This window comes from Grammomys surdaster, unplaced genomic scaffold (assembly GCF_004785775.1).
Source record: "Grammomys surdaster isolate TR1022 unplaced genomic scaffold, NIH_TR_1.0 224, whole genome shotgun sequence".
NCBI lineage: Eukaryota > Metazoa > Chordata > Mammalia > Rodentia > Muridae > Grammomys > Grammomys surdaster.
Genome location: NW_021604669.1, coordinates 1,530,106 through 1,552,333, shown reverse-complemented (window position 1 = coordinate 1,552,333; position 22,228 = coordinate 1,530,106). Strand labels below are relative to the sequence as shown.

At 39.7% G+C, this 22,228-nt stretch overlaps 1 protein-coding gene across 7 annotated transcripts in view; it reads right to left on the bottom strand.

Annotated features, from left to right (window-relative positions):
- The window catches only part of Ptk2 (protein tyrosine kinase 2), a 177,820-nt gene extending 157,373 nt beyond the window's left edge, over positions 1-20,447 (bottom strand). For 5 of the 7 annotated variants that reach the window (XM_028773232.1, XM_028773233.1, XM_028773234.1 and 2 more), the window contains exons 1-2: positions 20,342-20,447; positions 2,557-2,713 (exon numbers count right to left, since the gene is read on the bottom strand). The gene's annotated coding sequence lies outside the window, so the exon portion shown is untranslated. Of the gene's footprint in view, positions 1-2,556; positions 2,714-7,284; positions 7,306-20,341 lie in introns of those variants that run through there. The other 2 variants (XM_028773237.1, XM_028773238.1) reach the window with 2 other exon arrangements.
- Between the last annotated feature and the right edge of the window lie 1,781 nt (positions 20,448-22,228).

Below are 22,228 nucleotides of genomic sequence, written 5' to 3'. Positions count from 1 at the left end.
CCCACCTCTTAATGTGTATGTTCTTAAGAGGTGGAAAAGCCAGGTATGAAAGATGACTAATTTCTACAGTTACTTCTGAGAGCAAATGACTAAAGGTATGCCTAGTACTCACAGGAACTGAGGCAGTAACAAAATCCTGAGAACCCACTGGCCCGCTGAGGATCATGGGGTCAGATGACAGCTGGAAAGAGGGGGGAGGAGGTACATTACCTGCAATTAAAAGGACTACCATAACTTTTTCTAAAAATTGTAGTTTATAGTCAGGCATAGTGCTGTAAACCTTTAATCCCAAAACTAAAGAGGCTGAAGTAGGAGGATCTGTAAGTTCAAGGCCTGATCTACATAGACAGATCTTGTCTCAACAAACAAAAACCTATAGTTATAATCAAAATAATACCCCTTTGTCTATGACACAATCCCAGAGAGGATTTTGATGATTCAGAGAGGTCAAGCATTTTAAAAGAACAGATGTATACCACAACAAAACCTAAGAGAAAACATTAAGAAGTCCTCTGTTCTCTATCTTGTGAAATATACAGGACCAGCATTCACTAAAAATTCTGTGCTGTTCCAATTAATGTTTAGTACTGGCATAATGAAATACAACTCTTGTAAATTCCCCTTCACAAGTAAACTCATTATATTAAAATTTACAAGAAAGAGATAGTACTATTTGTAGAACACCAAAACCCTTCATCCCTAGTCACTGTTGCCTTCTTGCTTCTAAGGGGTCTATCAGAAACCCTTATCAACACCTTCAGAACACAGCCAGTGTCTATGCACTTCTCATTGACTACTGCTCACATTCTAATACAGGCTCCTGCAGAACTACAACTATAGCCTGCTTCCTCGGATTCTATCCTAAACCTAGCAGCTGCTGATGCTCTGGAAAGAACAAGAATTTCATTCATTCCTCTATTTGAATCTCAGTCAACATTTCTCCCAAGATACACACCAAAATACTTAGCAGAGTATAAGGCCCGTGTGATATGGCTCCCCTGAATACACCTTCATCTCACGATTATCTATCTGTTGGTTTCCATAGCACCAACCACTACACTGACTTTCCTGCTGCACTCTGCACATCTCAGCACATCTGAACTGCCTGTCCCTCCTCCACATGGAATGACCTTGCCTCAGCTTTCACAGCCATGCCCTTTCCCTACCAAATCTTGCTCAAATATCACCTACTCAATGTGTCCCTGTCCTGAGCACTCTATCTGAAACCACAGAGCCTATCTACTTTTCTACTGCATTTTCCCGCATGGTTTACTGATGCACAGTTTACTATTCAACTGCCCCCACTACAAGCCAACTCTGATAGGAGGAAATGGTGTCTATTCTAGCATAATCTCCAGCACCTTTATATATATATATCAGCTACCACAGAGGTGTGGAAGCCGTGTTCCACCCATCCTCCATTTGCATCAAGGCAGTATGAAGATGGTAAGGGAATTTGTGTTTTTTTCTCCTAGGTCACTGAAAAGGTATAGTATACAGTAATATACCCTAATGATAAGTCCTTTCTCCATTCTTAGACCCCATGTCACCTCCAGAACCCACTGGTCAGAGGCTGATGAATAGTTACAGAATGAGTATTTTTTTTCTTTAAAAAAAAAAAAAAAGGCAACATAGAGCCTAAAATATTTGTGACTGTCTATATCCCAGCTACACAATAAATCAGAGATGCACTGCTCTGATACTTCTCCTCAACTTCCACTGCAGAAGAAGTACCAACTGCAAAACTGGACCAAAAAAACATCAGGCTAGTAAGCAATGCTATGAGCATGATCAGTATGCAGAAAGGTAACTCTAACAAATGCTGTGTGTAATTTGTCCAACCTGGCCTGCAAGTCACTGGGAATGAATTATATTTTTTTTAATTTTTATTATTTTTAATAATGTGTATTGTATGTGTTTCACAGACTCCAGAAGAAGGTAGCAGATCCCCCAGAAGTAGAGTTATTGGCAATTGTGAGCCACCTGATGTGGATGCTGGGAACTGAACTCAGGTCCTCTGCAAGACCAGTACTGTGTTCTTAACCACTTGGTCATCTCTCCAGCTTGGAATAAACATTTTAACAAATGAATTGCTTATAGATGTCGGCAAAAGTATACCATGAAAATAAGAAACTGGCTTTCGTGTTTCTTATAATGCTGTAGTAGCTTTATTTAAACACATCAGAATAGTTTGGGAAACAATAAAGAATAAATAAATACTCTATGTCAGCTGACCAGAGGAATATCTAGAAAAAAAATAGTATCCTGAGAAATATACTCACATGTATAAATTTCTAAGTCTGTGACCTATGTTTGCATGAGAATTGAACGTTTAAATAAATACATTTCTAATTAGCATCTAGTATTTATAATATATGACAACTTTTCTGTGCTAGAAATCTCATACTAAGCTTATATCTATTAAGATTACTAATTATCATTTCTCTCACTGTGTATCATTGCTTCCACTAAAAAATAATTTTCTTAGAATTAGCTCATCAACAAAAATTATGGCCTGATAGACATTAGGGTTAATGGAAATAAAGAATATAATACCTTCTGAAAGTAAAGACAACAAGCAGCCTCCTAGTACAACAAACTCCCAAAACTGCTGGCAAGACCACTGTTCACGTCCCTGCCAGCTTTGAAACAACTGCCGTATCTCTCTTCTGTCACGCTGCAGGAAGCTGGAGAAGGCACTGATAACAACTACCTGTGAGACAAAGAAAGAATCATCACCAGCAGGAACCTCAGTTTCAGTGTTTGTAAAACAAGGTCACTGCTAATACCCATCCTCTAGCCAGCACTGACTGCATGTCAGGCAGCCACAACACTAATACTTGCTATGTGCCAGACCTTGCTCAGAGCACTTTTAAAATGTCTGCCTACCTCATTTTCACTAACAACTCAAGAAGGCAGATATTATCACCCCACTACCACCACTGCAACCTCAGCTTCACAAATGAAGAAACTGAAGTAGAGAGGTTAGTCAATGTACAGTAATACTCAGGAATTGTGTCCCCAATCTGTGTTCTTTCCCAATTAGCATCAATGCTTGTGGCAGTTTTCTCAATTAATACCTCTACAGCTACACAGATACTATTACAAACCTGTGACACTAACAACTGAAGGTAGAAACTGGACAGCTCACCTACTATTAAACTACTATTTAGCAGCCTAGTGGGAATACACAAATGCACCTAGCCCTCAGAAAACAGGCAAAATACACAGAAGCCATCACCTACAGCATAGCCTACCCCAGAAACTACAAGGGTTCCAGAGAAAAGGCCAGAAATAAGCTCTGTACCCATGGTTCATTTCACCTACAGAGGACAAGTGAATAGTGAAGACCAAAGGAACAAGAAGGAAGAGAACAAACACAGGCTCCTTCTACCCTTTCAGAGTACCTGGCATCTAACAATGGCTAGTGTTGTTTCAAGTATCCAGCTATATGCTTCTTCTGTGTTTGTGCAAAGACCCTAAGTAAGCACTACAGACCACAAAAGAACTAGGTCAGAAGTTTATAGCTCACAAAAGCAACAACTTGAATCAGAATGCTCAGAGTCCTGGAATATGAGAAACAGAGACCCCCCTCAACTGGTGCCCCAAGTGTGGGGCTTTGACCTCAGAGGAGGTAAAAAATTGTTTCTTTAAATAGAACTGGAAGGTAGGAATTCAGTACTCTCACCCAAGGAGTTGTGACCATAAGTGAAAGTAAAATAGCACGGTTCCTCTCAGTCTTCTGGGGCAAAACATTTTATATAAGTAGAGGTGTTTGTTAAGATCCAGAGGAGCAAAATACTAGAGCAACAGTTCTGAAGCTTTGTACAAGTGACTAGAAAATTAAATCCTTGATTTCCTAAACTAGGAACCATTGATGTTGAAAATTGGAAACACATAGGAGCTAATGTAGTAAGAGCTCATGAAAGAGGGTATAAAATCCTTGTCAATTATTTTTCAAGATAAACTACAGTAATGTATTACTTGGACCCCCTCAGGAGGATCATAAAAAGAAAATTTTAAAATCCTCTGCCAGACACATCTTGACAGGTCTTGGCAAGGCAGGCCAAGTAAACTCTGGAGCCACTCAAGCAGGGGGCTCCAAACCCTCTGGCTGAGCTGCACAAATTGGCAGGCCTTTGCTTCATGGCCTTTCCACTGCCCTACCATGTTCCTTCCCATCGAGTCTGACATCTGAATTTGGTTAGGCAGCAGACACTACCCACTTCTGCCCATTCTTCGACTCTAACAACCCCAAACACCAACACCCCAAATGAGCACCAGAACTCAACTGCCCCAGAGCTTGGTTTTTTGTTTTCCCTCACAGTGGTAATAACTCAGTATAGATCGATCAACAGCCCTTTTATGGGGGAAAAATTAAAACAGGTCCAACTACTAGTACTGGAAAAATTCCAACTAGGACATATATATAGAACCTTTGGTTAGTCCTTGGAACTCCATCTGTTTTATAATTCATAAAAGGGCAAAAGTATAATCTGACTGTTATATGATCTCAGGGATATATATACACTACTATGAAAATGAATGGGGAGGGGGTGTTTCAGACAGGGCTGCCTAAGATTCTATGGATTTCCCAAGGACATTACATTATTATACTTGACTTAACAACTATGTTTTCTTTATTCCTTCACATCCAAATGTTGACCAACTAAAGATGAATTTTGTAGACAGACTGAAGAAACTGGGGATAGCCAGAGTGGTCAACACCCTTGACCCCCAGGAGAATGAGAAAAGCCAAGAGGTAGAAATGAATCTTTAAATTGCAGGCTCAACTGTTTAAAATTGCCATAAATTTTGAAGATTGCAAATCTTATGTAAATAGTCATAGGTTTAAATCTTTAAAAATTAATGACCATTGTTAATTAAGTAAGTTTTTGTTTGTTTTTTGCTTGTCCTTGGTCTGATAAATGATCAGACTCTAAAAAGGGAAAAAGGTAGAGGACGTACACAAAAGCCCATGCTCTACTGAAGGCATATTTTACAAAATATTCCAAACTTTTAGCCCAATGATCTGAATTCAACCCCGAGATCTACGTGGTAGAAGGCAAGCTCTGGCTCTAGCAAGCTATCTTCTGACCTCCACACACAAACCACGCCTTGCATATGTGAATTCACACACACATATGCATACAAGTAGATGAATATTAAAATGTTTTTGGCAAAGTCTCACTATAGAAGCATAGCTGTCCTGGAACTTGCTATGTGGACCAGGCTAATCTCTGTTTCCTAAATACTGTGATTAAAGGTGTACTCTACCACGTCCAGTGAAAGATCGAGAGAGAGAGAGAGAGAGAGAGAGAGAGAGAGAGAGAGAGAAGAAAGAAAAGAAGGAGAGAGAGAAAGAGAGAGGGGGAGGGAAGGGAGAAAGGGAAGGGAGGAAATAGGGAAGGGGAGGGGAGGGAAAAGGGAGAGAGGGGGAGGGAAAAGAAAAGAAAAGAAAAGAAAAGAAAAGAAAAGAAAAGAAAAGAAAAGAAAAGAAAAGAAAAGAAAAAAGAAAGTTTTAACCCAATGAATCATCTTTAAGATTAAGGTATACTGACACAGGAAGAACAACAACCTCCAAGCTTCAATTGAGGGAAATGAAGATTACAGTATGAAATGAAGTAGACAATAAAGGAAAATGTTCATTAATGAAAAATATAGCATGAAAAATTCCAGCACAAAAAGAATAAGGTAGCCCTCATACCTAAAATAAGAACTGTGGGACATCTACAAATCAAGCACAGCACATCATTCCTGCTAGCTACTTGCTTTACCTGATCTACAAAAAGATACAAAGAGTAATAAGTAGGGTATGATTTGTTGTGTGTTGCCATCAATAAATGTTTTATATATATACACAAAGAACACGGATAAGAGATTATAAAATAAAATTGAAATTCCATCCAGAGAGAATCTAGAGGGAGAAAACCAGGGTAGGAGCTATAACAAAATTCATAGCCACTGGAGTTTCAGGTCATTGTATTTTCTGTTTAAAGTAACAAAATGACACAAACAACTATGCAAAAGAACACTGCACTGTGCTCTGGCACTAAAAAAGTAATAGTGCCTTTCTAACATAGGAGTAAGATAACAAGTTCAAATGAAATTAGAAAACCTTAGAATAACATGTAACACCAAAACCCTTTGCAGTTTGTGCAGGAGCATAATCCTAAAAGAATACTCAAGAGGGAAATTTATAAGGAAAAGGAAAAATATCAACTGTCTACTTCTTTAACTTAAGCCAGGAACACATGCACAAATCCTTCCTGATACAACAGGAAAGAAGCCAGGCAAAATCAAATGCAGCACTCTGCACTGGAGCATGATGTACAAATAAGAGTGAGTTGTGAGTACTGTCTTTATTTTTTAAAAATTGGATTCTTAGCCATGCATGGTGCTGTACACCTGTAATTCCAACAAAAAGAAAACTGAGGCAGGAGAATGTAGAGTTCAAGGATAGCCTGGCCACAGAGTCACTGTGAGAGCAACCTGAGCACTACAGTAAGACCCTGCCTTACTGTTAATGATAAAAAAAAGTAAATAAAACCATGGAATCTTGTTCATCATAAAATTTTCATATTTATTTTTCAATTTTAAAAAAATTGCTATTTAGCCTGATTACTGAGGTGTTTGTTTGTTTGAAGGTATTTTGTTTTAGTTTTTGCCCCCTAAGGGGTTGTGTAAGACAACCCTAGACCCACCCTTCCCACACTCTCCACAACCCTCTCCTGACTGGTCCCAAACCCAGGACTGACTCCTGGAGGCTCTATGCAATAAAAAGCATCACTGTCCCAGACAAATTAAACATAGTATAATAAAGATGCTTAATTGCTAAGAGCCAAAAACCTCAGAACCTAAATATATCAAAGTTTACCTTCTTTGAAACAAATACAATGCATTTTTATACAGTGGGTCAATTCACATGTCTAGACTGCAAACAAGAAAAGCTATGGAAGTTCCCTGACAAACAGCAGACATCATAAATTCACCCACGGTTACCCTATCTGAGAGCACATACTTGCCACAGTGGCTTAGACCTACCAGATACTGAACTTCAATAGGATAGGACAGAAGGCTAAGAGAAAAGGTTCACCAATAATTGACTAATTACAGAGGGCACAAACAAACTCTGCCCTGACCACTTCTTTTCAGCAAAGGACTCATGTCTGTCAATTGTAATGAAAAAGCAGATCTGAAATATTTGAATCAAAGACAGAGGCAACAGCTAGCAGCAAAACAGTATTTATCTAGAAAATGAAATGAGAAAAATACCAAAGTCACCTGGAAGAAGATAGCAGGGAGCTCCTAGGATGTGAGACTGGAGCTACTTTTACTTTAGTACTCATCTGCCAACTCTAGAAACAAAGAGGAAGAGTAAGAATCAGGGTTCCATACTTACAATTCCTGCCAAAGGACAAAAAATTAGACAAGGTTTTGGCAGGCTTAATCTGAAAGGAAAGTACAATGTTTCCTGTCAAATATTCCTCAGCAACAAAAGGAATAAAGCACTAGCACGTGCCACACCGTGAATGAACCCTACTAGTAATGCAAAAGACCATGTACTGTGGGAGTCCTTGCCTATGAACCAACCGTCCTACACAGACACAGGTGACAAAGTGAATTATCAATTTTCTTGTCTGGGCTAAGAATTATGGACAGTGACTACAGAAAGGGTGGAATTTCTTGGCTCGGGGAGGGGGGAACCAGTACAAAGGTTAAATTGATGGTGGTGGCTATATCATTTAAAAAACTAAGTTCTTTGGTTTTTAAATTTAAAGAACCTAAACTCAGAACTGGTGTTGAAATGACAACATAAACCCCATTTGTCTCCATTTAAGGACCAGACATGATTTCGAAAAAGTCATAGGCACCAGCTCCAGGAACAGACCTAAGTCCCAGAAACTAGGCCATAAGGCATCAACTCCAGGAACAGAACAAGATTCAGAACAAGATTATAAAACCCCCTCCCAAAGAACAGCCTGGGGATAATAACCTCAAGAATGGGAAAATATCTTATCCCAGGATGGGTCATCAGTGCTGGGCAGTCCTATCTCATCGTATGGTTAAACAGTCATGACAAAGAAATGCAGACCACTGACCACCTGTAACCCACTAGCACCCACCAATGAAATTTTAGATTACTTAATCCCTCTAGAGAGTTCCCCTGCTTCCCTATAAGAAAGCCTGCATGCCTTTGTCTGGGATCGCCATTTCAAAATATAGTTGACCCCACATGCTGGTTGTTTCTGCAGAATAGACACTCTTTGTCTTTGTGTATTATCTGAGTCTGGGGGTCTTCCTTCAGCAATTTTCAGACCCTTGCAATGTGAAGTCCTGTGTCTAAAAATCCAACACTAACTCAAAAGAGAAACAAAAAACTAGGGCTAGAGAAACGGTTCAAAGGTAAAGTACTTGAAGCAGCATAATACAACCTGATTGAGATCCCTAGAATCTACATAACAAGTGGACTGGAGAAAAGTGTCTCAACACACCAGAACAGGAAGAAGAGAAGCCAACACAGAACATTCCGGAAGCTCATAAGACAGTAAGCCTGAAGTCCAGAGAAGCAAATAAGAAGAGACCTTGCCAAGCAGTGGTGGTGCACGCCTTTAATCCCAGCACTTGGGAGGCAGAGGCAGGCGGATTTCTGAGTTTGAGGCCAGCCTGGTCTACAGAGTGAGTTCCAGAACAGCCAGGACTATACAAGAGAAACCCTGTCTCAAAAAAATAATAATTAAAAAAAAAAAAAAAGAGAGAGAAAGACCTTGTCTCAAACAAGGTAGAAGACAAGGCCTGACACCTGAGGCAGTCTATCCTCTGACCTCCACATTTAAGCTGTGGCACATACTCCTACATACACCTAAAACTTTAATTTAAAAAAAAAAAAAGCTTTTAAAAAAGCAGTAGTAAACTTCCAGTTTTAAAAGACTAAAATTCTAGACAAAAAAAAAAAAAAAAGTTAAAGACTCGAGTTCAGATCCTAGTACGTACTAGGTCTGGTAGCTCACAAGTACATATAATTCCAGCTTCAGGGTGAACTGATCCCTCTGTACTCATATGGCCACATACACTTGCAGGCAGGCAGACAGACAGACAGACAGTACTCATATGGCCACATATATTCACATGCAGGCAGGCAGGCAGGCAGGCAGGCAGGCAGGCACACACAGGCACACACACGCACACACTCTCTCTCTCTCTCTAAAAAATAAAAAAGCCACTACTTCTTATATAGAAACAAAATTTTAGTTAACCAAGAAAAAGATATAAATACAATTCTAAAAGAAACTACAAGCACTACAGAAATTACAAATCTAAGAATGTTTTGTTATAATCTTTAAAATACAAGAAAATATAGTCAACCATGGCAGGTAACATGCCATTAAACTTAGCAAGGAGGTAGCTCAACCTCCTGCGATGATTAGTTTTAAAATACCAGGATTTATATGAAGTATATTCTGTCAAGTCTCTGCTACAATGCTGGTACAGTTCTAATCTGTTCCAAGCCTATTCCTATCTTCTGCATGTAAACTTCACTTCTAAAACAGCCTTTTCTCATTACTGCCCCCAACCCTTCTCTAAAAAGATGCTTTCTTTTCTACTGGCTTTGATAATGACTTACATTACCACCTTCAAAGGAAGTACTGATAAGAAGATCTTTCTTAGGCAAAAATGTGCCTTTGCTTAACAATTATCTCTACAAAAGCTGTAATGCTTAACTTGGCCCAGCTTTTTTAATTAAAAATTTTTTCATGTAATATATTTGACCATGTTTTTCACCTCTCCAGCTCCTCCCAGATCCATCCTATGGGTTGGAGCCTTAATGAATAAAATAGTGGAGAGAGGGGTCAGGGGAAGGGGAGAGACCGAGAAAAGGGTTAGGGAGAGTGAAAGGGGTTAAGGAGAGGAAAAGGGCAGAGAGCGAGGAGGGACCAAACAGCCCCTTTTACAGCAAGCCAGGCCGACCTGGCTATTGCCAGGTAACTGTTGGGCAGAGTCTAGAAGGAATGCCAACAGAATCTTTGTCAGTTTGAGGCTAGTCTGTTCTACCTTAGGGAATTCCAGGCTAGCCAGGACTACATTAAAAAACAAAAATAGGAGAGGTAACTAACTGAAAGGGTTGTTGTCAAGGACTTTTGGACCTTGGAAGAGACTCTTAATGAGGGAAGGGACTGTCTATATGTACTGTGTTGAGAACAGGTCTAAGGGATAATATCATAATTGCTTAGCTGAGGTGGAACAATGCCCACTGTGAGTGGCACCATTCCTAGGCAAAGAATTCTGAACACTGTAAAAGTGAGTTGGGCACTAGCATACACATATTAATTCAGTGCTCTCCAATGTAAGTGATTAACTGCTTCCAAGTTCTTGCCCAATGATGCATTGTAACCTGGAATTATAGGACAAATAAACCCCTTCTCCCCTAAACTACTTTTGTTGTCATATTTTATCGCAGCAAAAGGGCATTAAAATAACACTGAGGAAAAGGCACAGACTATAAAGTTTGATATTTAAACCAGATGTTCACAGAGAGGATCCTGAAAGCAGAAAAACTAAGTTAGGTTGATATCTGTTTCACAGTACTGGGATGAATCCCAGAGTTTCATGCATGTTAGGCAACCAATCTACAGTATGTTTTAAGGCATTTTACTTAAAAATCTGTTAAAAGACTTTTCTAACATAAGAAATAAACATTTTTTACATTTATATTTCACCTTTTCCATTCTTTTTTTTCTCTAAAGTGTGTTGGGGCACTGAGATGGGATCTCATGTAGCCCAGGCTGGCCTCAAACCATTAACTCTCCAGCCTCCAACTCTCACTATTGGAATCACAGGAGTGTACCACCAAACCCAGCTTCCACCTCCCCAACCCTGTCTCTATGTTTGTGCTGTTTATGCTAACCTTTCAGTGAAAATAGGTCATAATAGAACATTTTAGAAGACACTTTAAATGATGACTAATTTAATGTGTCCAGTACAACAATAACACACTAAATCCAACAAAAATCAATAAAGTGTGTGTGGTTATTCCACACTAAAACTGCAGGCAATGACAACTGCAGTGACTGCCACTTGGCAGAAGCAACTGTCAAATCTTCAGACTTATTAAACATGCTTTGAGCCTCTAAAACTAAGATTAATGCAGTGATCTCCAGAAGAAAATACCCTGATGTAATGCAACAATGAACCATGTAAAGTAGGATCAACCTGTCATCACCTTCTGTTCCCAAATATCAACTGTCCAAGAGGCTATCAGCAAGTACCTACTATATATCACCATATCACTGCATCAAACTACTTTGTTCACATGTCATTATCACACAATATCTGACTCGTTTGTAATAAGTAACATTCTCCCTTTTGTATTTTCTTGTGTTGATCTTTGTTCTAATGGCATTTTGTTGCTGTGATGAAACACTGTAATCAAAAGCAACATAAGAGAGAAAGGAGTTATCTGACTCACAATTCCAGGTCACAGTCCACCACAGAAAGAATCAGGAACTGAGTAATGGGACTTGCTGACTGATAGTTAGCTAACCCACTTTAAAACAAATGAGCAAACATCTATTTGTTTGTTTTGTGTGTTTGTGGGTGTGTGGGTGGGTATTGTGTAGAGGTGAGCATAGTAAAGTCAGTGTAGAGATCAGAAGACAACTTGTAGAACTCTGTTCTTTTCTACCATGTAAACCTAGGAGATCAAATTCAAGGTTGTCAGCCTTGGTGGCAGATACGAGGATTATATCGTATACTACCACACCCAGCCACTGTTCTCTTTTTTTAAAACCTTGCTTATTGAGTAGAATTAGCTCCATGATTTCTGACAAACACCAGTGCTGAGGAACAACACACTGAAGGCACAGGCTTCTCCCCAAGCCTAAGTATTACCCTCACTACCTTTTTTACAGGTTCCCTCAGTACCAGGCAGCCACAGATCTGCTCTTATGGATCAGGTTTTTGTTTTTTTTTTTTATTATACTTATTTACATAATTTATGTGTATGAATGGTCTGTCTGCATAATCGGATCCTATTACAGATGGTAGTGAGCCATTGTATGGTTGCTGGAAATTGAACTCAGGACCTCTGGAAATGCAGCCAGCACTCTTAACTGTTGAGCCATCTCTCCAGCCCCAGGGATCAGTCTTCTAAGAATCATCATCACTCGGGTGTTCCTTGATTTGTAGAGTTATCCCTTCTGTTGTCTGCCATTAATAGTTAACTACTTAGTGTATCTAAGTTGGTTTCATTGTAGGGCTGCACTAAATGTGCTCATTTACCAAGTAATGGGCATCTGAACTGTTCCCACTGAATAGGAACGAAGCTGCTACAAATCCTCCTATGGAGAGTTATGTGTGAGCATGTGTTTTCATCTTCCTTGGGGAAATACCCAGAAAAAGGACTGCTAAATCATATAACAAGTATTATGTCCAACTTGAAAGAAATTATTTTCCAAATTGTCTCCCATAGTAAAGCAGAGTTTCATTTATTCCATACATTTGCCACTTGACAGTTATCACCCTGTTTAGTTTTAACATAGCCAGACCTCACTGAAGTTGTAATCTGCCTCTTCTAATAGCTACTAATGTGAAATACCCTTTTCTGTATTATTGTCATACATATGAAATGGATGAAATATCCATTTTGACCATCTTTAATTGAATTTTTAATTGTCCTACATTTAAGTATTGCCCTCACTACCTTTTTTGCAGGTTCCCCTCAGTACGAGGCAGCCACAGATCTGCTCTTATGGATCAGGTTTTTGTTTTTTGATTATATTTATTTACATAATTTATGTGTATGAGTGGTCTGTCTGCATAATCGGATCCTATTATGACAATTCTATTATCATCCTGTGCGAGTGTGTGCACACCAGCTTGTGGAGGTCAGAGAACAACCTTGTGCAGTTGTTTCTTTCCTCTAACTTTACATAGCTCTAGGGATCAAACTGGGATCATCAGATACAAGTGACTGTATCTACCGACCCACCTCATTGCCCCCAACCATGTTTTTAATAGTTTATCAATAAAAAAAAATGTTCAAGTCAGGTGGTAGTACATGCCTTTAACCTAGCACTCAGAAGCCAGAGGTAGGTGGATCTATAAGTTTGAGACCAGCCCTGGTCTACAGAATGAGTTCCAAGACAGCCAGGTATACACAGAGAAACACTGTCTTGAAAAATCAAAAAGAAAAAGAAAAAAGAAATAAATAGAATTTAACAATAAAGTGTCTCCTTGCCACTGTACAACACTCTGTTTGCTCCAAATAACTAATATGGTAGAATGTGCAAAAACAAATAGAAGGAAAAGACACATCCCTGCTCTTCTCTCAACCTGAAAGTAAGAATTCTAGGAAATGCAGCTTGCCTATTTCTAGGGTTAGGAAATGAAACTTTTCCCCACTGTGGCCATTTGTTTTGCTTTTTGAACAAGAATGTACGTAACCCAGACCAGCCTGCAAAGCTGAGTGATTTACTGTTTTTTCTACTATTGTGACAAATACCTATAAGAAGCAACTCAAAAGACAACTAAGAAATGCTGAGAGTAGAGAAAGTCTCCAGGAAATAGCATGTCAACTGGTTATAGAATACCAATGCTCAGCCCTGAAAACATAGACATACAAGAAACATTATGCAGAGTGAACAGACTGTGTTGTGTGTTTAGGAACACACATATACAAACAACAAAAATTAAAAGAAAAAGAGGCCACAAATTTGAAAAAGAGCAAAGGGAGAAACATGGGAGGGTTTAGAGGAAAGAAAGGAAAGGAAGAAACGGTACAATTATTTATAATCTAAAAAAAAAAGGCAAATTATTTCTTTAAAAAGGCAGCAACCCAGGGAAAAAGGGTATACTGTGGCTCACAGTAAGAATATAGTCCTTCATAGAAGGAAGGCACGAACACAGAAGCATGAAGCAGCTGGTCACAATGAATCTAAACTCAAGACGTAGACAACTGCCAAGTGTATTGAATTTTAATCCCAATGCTCAAGAAACAGAGACAGGCAGAACTCTTCAAGTTAGAAGACAGCCTGGTCTACACAGAGAGTTCCAGGCCAACCAGGACTATATAGTGAGACCCTGTCTTTAAAAAACAAAAATTATGAAAAGAAGTGGTTAAAATCACTGGAGGCTCTTCCAGAGGACCTGGGTTCAGTTTTCAGCACCTACATAGTAGCTCACAACTGTCTATAACTCCAGTTCCAGGGGATCTAACACCCTCACACAGACATACATGCAGGCAAAACACTAATGCACATAAAAAATAAATTTAAGAAGAGGAGGAGGGCCAGGCAGTGGTGGCACACCACTTTAATCCCAGCACTTGGGAGGCAGAGGCAGGCGAATTTCTGAGTTCGAGGCCAGCCTGGTCTACAGTGAGTTCCAGGACAGCCAGGGCTACACAGAGAAACCCTGTCTTGAAAAATCTAAACAAAAAAAAAGAAGAAAGAAAAAGAGGGGGAAGAGGGAGGAAAAAAGAGTAGGAGGAAAAAGAAGAGGAAGAGGAGGAAGAAAAGGAAGAAAAGGAAAAGGAGGAGGAAGAAGAAAAGGAGGAGGAAGAGGAGGAAGAAGAGGAGGAGGAGGAAGAAGAAGAGGAAGAGGAGGAGGAGGAAGAGGAGGAGGAAGAGGAGGAAGAAGAGGAAGAGGAGGAGGAAGAAGAGGAAGAGGAGGAGGAAGAAGAGGAAGAGGAGGAGAGATAGGTAAGGGTGAATAATGTGACTCAACTGTTTTTCTCCTTCTTAGTGCCCCTGGGTCTCCAACCTGAGGGATGGTGTCATCCAACCTGAGGGATGGTGTCATCCAAACTCGGAATGTGTCCTCCCTCTTCAGTTAGACCTTGCTGTAAAAATTCTCTCAGACACACCGAGAGGTATGTTTCCACAAAGACTATAAATCCAATCAAACTGTCACTCCTGCCCATCAGTCCTCAGAATGCTGGGAGTACAGGACATACCATCAGGTTTGATATTTATAAGTATTTGGTGAAGATAAACTCTCAGTGTGTGTGTGCAAATAAGGAACTGGATAGTATTTGCAAGCTTTACAGAAATGATAATGTATTCAACAAGCCAACCCATTTAAAAAGGAAATGCAAATTAGAAGTAGCTCTGAAGATGGCACTATTCCCCTATCTGTTAAAAGCATGACCACAAACTGTATATTTGAGTAAGCACAAGATTAAGGTTTGAGCAAAAGAACTGGAGAAGTGCCAGGCAGTGCTGGTGCATGCCTTTAATCACAGCACTTGGGAGGCAGAGGCAGGCAGATTTCTGAGTTCAAGGCCAGCCTCCTCACAGAGTGAGTCCCAGGACATCGAGGGCTCCACAGAGAAACAATCTCCAAAAAAGTGAGTTCAAATCCGAGAACTCCAGGTAAAAACAGGTGTGGCCCAGAGAGATGGCTCAGTGGTGTATACCTTCATCCTACAACAAGGGAATCAGAAGCGGAAGGATCTCTGTGAATTTGAGGACGGCCTGGTCTACACAGTGAGTTTAAAATCAGCCAAGACAACATAGGAAGATACTATCTCAAAAAACCAAGAGAGCGGATTGAGTCTCTGGCAGAAGACTTAAGTTCAGTTCCCATCACCCCACATCAGACAACTCAAAACAGCTTGTAACTACAGCTCCAATGGATTCAATGCCTCTGATCTTCACAGATAAGTGAAGTCAACATGTACACAAACCACATGATTAAAAATCAATCTTTAAAAAAAAAAAAAAAACAGATTTGTAGCACAAGCATCTATACTCCTAACACTCCTTTTGGGACAAGAGGCAAAGACACAAGAATCCCACAAAGCTCAAAAGCCAGCTAGTCAAAACAAACATCTTAAACTAGGTAGAAAGTGAGGAATACCACACCAACACATGAGTACTATGGCACATACATAAGAAATAAGATTCAGAATTCATCTAACACATAAACGGCAGCTATAATGGCTGTGACTATAATGTTCTAGCCATAATTCCTGAAACACAGTATCATAACTGAAACGTGTGCTCTCCACATACCTGGGTGTAAATGGGAAGCTTAAGACTGTGCTCAATACAAGGCCCCACCCATCCATGAATTCTAATGCATTCACATGAAGTCACTGGGGTCTGCAATTGCAAAGACTATGTGCAGGCCTTATTTCTAGTCATCTGTCTCAGCATTTCAATGTAAGTAGTGCTTCTTTTCAACAGCAAGCAATTCATCAGCTTCTGGCTTTTCACCATCTCATCCTTGAGAGCTAGCTGGTTTTCCCTGGGGTTCTACAGGTGTGCCTGCATGCCTCAAAGACATGTTCCCATGCCCTGACTGCCCTCTCCAAAGACAAGTATATTAGCAAGCAATTTCCTAAGTTTTTCCTAGAATTCATCTGATTCTTGGAAATCAAGACTGAGGAAGCACTACAGCACTAATTCCTACACCCAATGAATTGGCTTGGATACCCCAAGGCCAAAGTCATTACTTCTGTGACAAGTATTCTTAAAAGATTTTCTCATGAGCAAGATATGAAACACACTTTTAAATTTACCCTTTGGATACACGTGTTCTAATATGCTGTATGTTCAAGTCTTAGGACTATAATTTTAAAAACCTATCATCCATATTTAATAATACAAACCTAATTCCCATGTAATCTGGTTTAAAATCCGCAAGGTATGGTCTGTATTAAGGCAGTATGGTATGTACAATCCAGTAAAAGTCCCAGCAGACAGGACTTTTAAGTCAGTGAAACCTAACAAGTCACTTCTACAAGCCCAGGCTTTTGCTCCCATTATTTTCCCCCACTAAGAAGACCCCTTCTTCAGGGATTCTCTGAAAGAATAGCAGTGCTCTTAACTACTAGGCCATCTCTCCAACCCTCCCCTTCTCTATTTTTAAGTCTTTTGGGAAATAAAGACTAGGAGCAGACTGCTGCCCACTTTAGGTGGCAGAGTGATATAGTATAAAGGATATGCTCAAAGACAGCTGGAATTCATACACACTACCAGCTCTAACATGTGTTAGCTACTCATTCTGAGAAAAGCAGCTTCCTCAACCTGATCATCCTCACACACAGGAGACATAATTCTATGAACCTTATATGTTGGGTTGCATGTGCAACACATAAAGTAACTACACGGCTGAGTAGTGGTTACGTCCAGATCGTAAGTTTCTCTCATATGCAAGTCTATCCCTTTTCTCCTACCCATACACAAACTACTAACAAATCCTACTGTCATGACATCCTAAGTCCACTTCTTTGATTCCTAGTGCCCTCGCCCATATCATCTCTGCTACACACTTGATTCCTTTCATAACATCCCAATGGATTTATCTTGTCATGAGCTCAGAGTCAGACTTCAACAAGAATGACCAGCTTCATCAAACACTGGACATTCTGTCTGCACTGCTGTTCATTCAACTACAATGTTCTTTCAACCATGGATCTACTTAGGTACTACATTCATCTCTGTCACATCTGGCTCACATCTATCTCCCTTAGCAGCAAGGCTTACTGAGGTCATTCTATGTAGACCTCAAATCCTAACTACAAACTATAGCATGACTTCCTCCACTGTACTTCCCTCACATACATAACATGAGGTACTCCTTAGGTTCATAGTTTATCAGCTGCTTTACTTCTCTCTTCAAGACACTCTTGTTTTGTTTTTTGATGTCTCTACTTAAAGCAATTAGAACCATGGCTGGCACTTAATATGAACTGAGCAAACACATCCTCAACTTAACCAGCTCTTTTGTCACTACAATCAATCCTCCTAGAATGAGCCTATCCCACAGCTCAATGCACATTCAAGAACTCCTTCCATAGTCTATATGAGATGCTGAGAGCTACCACTAGATAGAAATCTTACTACCTTAAAGATAGCCATATTCTAGTTTAATTCTCACAAACTGCAACTGAGCCCATCAATTCAGGTCGACCAACCTCTCAATGCTGCAAAGTCTTTCCTTTCCTCAACCACAAATCTCTTACTACAAGTACATCTGCAAACCCTACCAATACCTTCATCCACTCTCCAGTGATAGCCATATTGCCCTGCTTCAGAGAAATCCAGGTCTGTAACCTAAAAACTAACTCAACTATCCCCTATCTTCCTGCTGCTAACATAGCAGACTCCACAAACCCTTGAAGAACAAATGAGGAAAACAACTAATAGAAAAGTAAAATGTTTTGTATAAAACACCAGAGTCAATAGAAGGAGCACCAAGATTTGACCTCAAGCCCATATGACTCTAAAACTGTGACTTTCTCTTAGCCACAAACAAACCAACCCATACCCCACCACTTAAATCCTCACATGACAAACCAACACACCCCAACCTCTTCAACCCTCATACCACAAGTCAACATAGCCCTATAGAAGAATTTTAATTTTAAGAACATGGCTGCTCTGGCAAGGGATCACATCAAAAGATCATCTGTGTGATCCAGTTGGAATATAGACAGGCCACACACCTTTAATCCCTCTGACTGGAATACGGACACACCCTTAATACACACTTCTAATCCCAAACAATGTAGACAAAGTTAGTTTGTAGAAGGAAGTAGCCATGTTTGTTAAAACAAATGTTTGAAGAGGCAAGATGGCTCACTGGGTGATGGCACTTGTTGCCAAGTCTAATAACCTGAGTTCAATCCTCAAGACCTACATGAAAAGGAGAGAACCAATTTCAACAAGTTGCCCTATGATCTCCACATGTACTCTCATACACACACACAAACACACACACAAAACAGATAAATGTAAATTTATTCAAAAATAAAAACAAATATTCACTGATGCCAACATTTGAGGAGAGATTATGAATCTCTTATCAATATCTTTGTCCTTGGTTTATTACTAGATCTACCAGAAAGTAGGTGCTAAGAATAAGACAAACTTAGGAATTTTCAAGTCTATAATCTCCCAAATGTGAGGAAGAAACCAGACAAATTTAACAATTGACAAGTCATGTAATCTCTCTCAGGGTCAATCCTACTGTTTTTACTGTATAAAACACCATCTGGAATAACTGCCGACACGGCTAGTTTTATATCACAAACTAAAGTCATCTGAGAGGAAGGAACCTCAATTGAGAAATTGCCTCCATAAGATCAGGTTGCAAGCAGGCAACCCAACAGGGTATTTTCTGTCTTCCTTTTTTAAAATTTGAGACAGGGTCTCAACTACGTAGACTAAACTGCTCTCAAACTCACAGAGATTTGCCTGCCTCTGGTTCCCAAGTGTTGGGATTAAAGGTGTGTGCCACTATGCCCAGCTTAAAGGGCATTTTCTTAGTAAGTGATTGATGGAGGAAGCCCCAGCCCAGTGAAGATAAAGCTATCCCTGGGCTGGTGATCCTAGGTTCTTCCATAAAGCAGGCTGAACAAGCCATGAGAGCAAGCCAGTAAGCAACATCCCTCCATGGTCTATGGATCAGCTCCTGACTTCAAGTTCCTATCCCACTTGAGTTCCTGCCTTGGTTTCCAATGATGAACTGTGGTTAAGGAAAAGTAAAATAAACCCTTTCCTCCTGGAGCTGCTTTTGGTCCTGATGTTTCCACATAGCAATAGTGACCCTAACTAATACAACTGGTAATGATACTGAGTGTTGACTATATATTAGATGTATTTCAAAGTGTATTCCTAACAATCTCCTAAGAGAAAATCTTAAATAACCCCTAGGTCAGATGAGAAACTAGGTTTAGGTAGGAAAAAAATAAAGTAGGGCTGAACTTAGTAAATAGGTAAAGATCAATTGCTAAGAATCTGACTTTGGATTCCATCACCCATGTTAAAAAGATGGGTATGACCACACGTTTGCATGAGTGCATAGGAAAAAACATATATAACATATATTTGGCCTGATCATATCTGTAGTTTCAGGCATCTACTTGGGGGTACAGGTATATTCCCCAAGGTAAGTAGAGCTATTATAAATAATCTACAAGGCCAAAATCTGAAGCAAGTATTCATGAGAACAAAACACCAGTAAGGAACACGCTTACTGTATAAACCTAATACCAATACTTATAATTTGGAAACGATTAACTTCTGTTGAGAGTTTATGTAAATGTGACACAGAGAACAGCAGATCTTGTTCCTAAAGTAGCTGTATTTAATAAGTAACTACAATTCAGAGTGTTTACAATGTCCAGTGTTTTCCAAGCACTATTCTATAAACAACCAAATATCATAATGCTAATATTAAACACATATAAAGAATCAACATATAACTTACAGGTCTTCTCTGTCCCTACCAATCATTTATGTTCTGCTGTTGATACTATATGTCAGAGACTGTGGACAAGGGAAAGAAAAAACAAAAAGCAACACCAAGGCACAAACGAGAAAAAAGTACTCACAGCTCAGAAGGCAGCAGTGATTTTGAGAAGAAATCAAATAACTGTTTTAAAAAATATTCCTAGTATCTATTTCCTCTTTTCATTGTAGCCCAGAGACCTGGAAGAGACAGGATGTACACATTCATAAACATGTTTATTTCACTGCTTTTACTTATTTAACAGAGCTTCTGGTAAGTGTTCTAACACTAAGCTTAACCATCAGCCCATTTTACTCCTCTTATAAACTCTTACCATGCTCACCCTCTTGAGCATGTTACTGTCATGTCTATCATATAAAGTGCTAGACCTTAGCCGGGCGGTGGTGGCGCACGCCTTTAATCCCAGCACTTGGTAAGCAGAGGCAAGCGGATTTCTGAGTTCGAGGCCAGCCTGGTCTACAGAGTGAGTTCCAGGATAGCCAGGGCTACACAAAGAAACCCTGTCTCGAAAAACCAAAAAAAAAAAAAAAAAGTGCTAGACCTTGAATGAATTTAAAGATTAAACACATAGAAGCTATTTTCAAACCAGAACCCAGTAAAAAGGATGCACACGAGTAACTGAAAACTATTAGGCAATTAACAAGCATAACCTGCTGAAACAATGGCAAAGTTCAAGGTAAACAATACACAACAAGCCTGCTTGTTTCCACTAAAACTATGCTAAAGAGATAAAATTCAAAAATCAAACACATATATGTGAGAACTAAAAGGAGTGAAAAGTGAGGAACTAAAAAGGCTTCTAAGACAGACATCCTAACAAATAGGAATACTGAAGGAGGGGCAACATTCTGGACAGAAAAGAGACAAACTTAAAATGGGAAGCACAGCCAATGACTTAGCAGACTACAGACCAGGAACTGAAAAGTTGAAGTACCATTTCCATTTTCATAGCTGAGTGAAAAAAGTCTCAAAAGCAACAGAAGCCTGCCACCATCTGGTTCCCTCTACCCACCTGAGAGCACACCAAGAGCCACTCTCTGGAAAAAGCAGAGCACCTTTCACACAGAGGTAGATAAGTCAACCACTCCAGGTCCCTCAACATAATGCAGTCAGACGCCAGAATCTGGAGGCCTTTTTCTTGCAGGAAACTGTTAGCCTAATAGGAGAGATTAAAGCCACCAACACAGAACTCCCTGGCAAAAGGCCTGTACAGAATTCCTGATGCAAAACTCAAAGGCCCACACATATACTTAAAGCTTCCTAAAAAGTTCTGAATTCATCACAAGGAAATAAAGCCGTGAGAAAGGCCTCTAATCACAGCCAAGGGAGACCAGAGTGGACAGAGGGCAACTTGGAGGAAATAGAAAAGATACAAACTTTCAGTAACCTAGAGGTAGGACTCTACCATCATGAAACAAAGATATAGAATGTTCTTTGCATGAGTCTCTCCACCATCCATACAAGGATTCTAGCTTGCATGATCTTCTATATGCAGGCACAGTGTACAACAGTTCATGTGTGCAACAGACAGTGCAGTCATGTTCAGCAAATACTGTTTTGCTACAGCAGTGCACTACCTCTAGCTTGCCCCTTAAAAGCTGCTACCTGCTCCAGTAGCTGGTCCTACATCCACACATATACATGCAACATTAAAAGGTTTTTAAGAAAAAAAGCACACTATAACATATGAGGGAAAAATGGGAGGATGGGGAGGAAACAAAGTTGGTCAAAATATATCATATACATGGATGAAGGTCTCAAAAAAACTTAGGAGACTCATTCAACACAAAAACAATACTCTTTGAATTTTTAAAAATGATCTAATAATCAGGCACTAAAGAGATGGCTCAGCAATTAAGAGCATGCTCTTTCAGAGGACCAGTTTCCATTCCTAGCACCCACATGTCCACCAAAAACTATCTGTAACTACAGTTCTGAAGGATTAGATGCCCTACTCTGGTTACCGCAA